At 43.1% G+C, this 2,369-nt stretch overlaps 1 pseudogene; it reads right to left on the bottom strand.

The window, feature by feature from the left end:
- Positions 1-540: 540 nt before the first annotated feature.
- LOC146331476 (ammonium transporter Rh type B pseudogene) lies at positions 541-2,106 on the bottom strand (annotated as a pseudogene).
- Positions 2,107-2,369: the final 263 nt, after the last annotated feature.

The following is a 2,369-nucleotide window of genomic DNA, read 5'->3' as shown; positions in this document are numbered from 1 at the left end:
AAAAGTGTGCTACAGCATAAATAATTAGAATAAAAAAATACATAATTGTGTTTTTAAAATCATTTATTGTAAACAATTTATAAAATAAAGAGCTCAACATTACATTATACATTTTCCCTATTAATAGGTGTCATATGTACTTTTACTTGTACATCACCATTTTACATACAAAACCTAAACACATTTTGTTTCACCAACTGGTATCGAAATCACAACATCACACATTTGTAACACTTGCGAACAAGTAGAGCTGCAAAGATTATTCAATTAGTTGTCAACTCATAAATTAATTACATTAATCAACAACTATTTTGATAATCCATTAATCAGTTTGAATAATGTTAAATCTTTTCTGGTTTCTTTACTCATCTATGATAATAAAATGAATATTTGGGTTGTGTACAAAATAAGACATTCAGTGTCATCATCTTGGACTTTGGGAAACACTGATCGACATTTTTCACCATTTTCTGGTATTTTAAGGACCAAACAACCAATCGGTTAATCAAAAATAATCAAGAGATTAACTGATTATCCAACAAACAAGTGTGCAACATCTATCTACATTTTGAAATAGTTGTAATGAAGATAATTTAAAAATGGAAATAGTGATAATGACAGCTCAGACTTTGGAGGTTTCAGAGTTCATTTGTATTTTTTCATCAAAGCTTACAGGGGCCTTGAGCTGTTTTATATTTTCAAAGTCAGAGGGCACGTCAATGAAAAGCTCATCATCAAAGCAGTCCTCGTCAGATGGGGACGCCATGAAGGACATTTTCATGACACAACCAGTGAGCAGCCCGCCAACTGCAGATGCTGCAATGGTTGAGAAGATGGCTGCCAGCTGGTAGAGGGCTTGTTCCTGCGCAGTGCGACCCAAGCCTGGCTTCAGTCCAGGAATCAGCTGCTGCAGCTCCAGGAGCTTTGGATCTCCCTCAGGTGGAGCTCGATGGGAGAAGATCTGGTACATGCTGGGCCCGTAGGTCTCCTCGGTGGCGAGGAGGATGGCACAGATCCCTGCAGTGGATGATATGAGGCCAGTGAGCCCGTGGAGGTTGTGAATGCCACACTGGTCTTGGATCCTCATGCGTTTGGCCAGAAAAGGGGTGAGGTACTTGTAGCCGAGAAAACAGGCAGTGCAGCCCATGATGCCCAGGGCATATGCAGCTGCAGGGGAGATCATCATGTCCACAGATGCCCCAACAGTCACACCACCTGCCAGAGTCACATTCTGAATGTCTGCCATCGTGAGCTTACCTCTCTTATTGAACGCTGCAGTGAGGGCGAAGGCAGTAATGGTGGATGAGCTCAGACCTATGAATGTGTGGAGTATGGCTCTGTGCTGGTCATCACCCTTGAAGGTCAGAGCAGAGTTAAATGAAGGCCAGAACACCCAGAGGAACAGGGTGCCCATTACAGAGAGGATGTCAGAGTGATAGCTAGTGATCTCTTTAGCATGTCCGTTATTTAAACTCGGCCTGTACAGCACAAATGTCACCCCAAGACCAAAGTAGCAGGCAAACAGGTGAATAAGAATCGTGCCACCTGCATCATTGATCCTGATGTATTTCAACACAGCCCACTCTGTCACAGCGAAGATGGGGACCTCCAGCATTGCCATGACCAGGAGCTGAACAGGACTGGTCTTCCCAAGCACAGCTCCAAAAGAGATGAGCACCACAGCACAGGCGAACTCTGCATTCAGCAAGTTTATGACCCCCAGGTGGATTTTACCATCATAGTAAAACTGGAAGAAACCTTGCATCAGGATTGCCCACTGGATCGCAAATGTCGCTGTGAGAAAGTTAAAGACCATCCCACTGAAGCCATAGAATCGGAAAAAGGCCAGCAGGCAGCCGAAGCCTATGAAGATCATGACCTGCACGTCGGCAAAGTAGGGATAGTCACGATACAGCGAGTTGTCCATCGGGTTGGTCTCATTGTTTTGCAGCTTAGCGTTGGCATTGTCATCATATGTGACAAAGGCAGCATAAAGAGCTAAAATGACGACCTCCAACACAACTACTAAGACTGGCAGGCGCACCTTCAAACTTGTAGACGCGTTCATGATGATGTACAACCCACAGTTGCTCCCACAGCAGCTGGAACTCCAATTTATACCTCTGTTTTATCAGATAAGAGCAGCTAATGGCATTGGGTAAAGGAGCATGACCCCACAGGACACTGTTATTTAACACTGTAGAGTGCGGACTGTACTTTAATCCTTCAGATTCCTCAAAAGCACCTCTTTCTTCCCCTGATGTTTCTCATTACAGTCCTGTCTGAAGTTAAATCTCTGACAGTATATTTGCAGAACATGATTTTTATGGTGAATAAAAGATTAATAAAGATTCTGTAAAACAAAGATG

The sequence above is a fragment of the Lutjanus erythropterus genome, chromosome 2 (genome assembly GCF_056507025.1).
Source record: "Lutjanus erythropterus isolate fLutEry1 chromosome 2, fLutEry1.hap2, whole genome shotgun sequence".
Taxonomy (NCBI): Eukaryota; Metazoa; Chordata; class Actinopteri; order Lutjaniformes; family Lutjanidae; genus Lutjanus; species Lutjanus erythropterus.
Note: the sequence above shows the minus strand (reverse complement) of the source record. Positions and strands in the feature narration are given on the sequence as shown.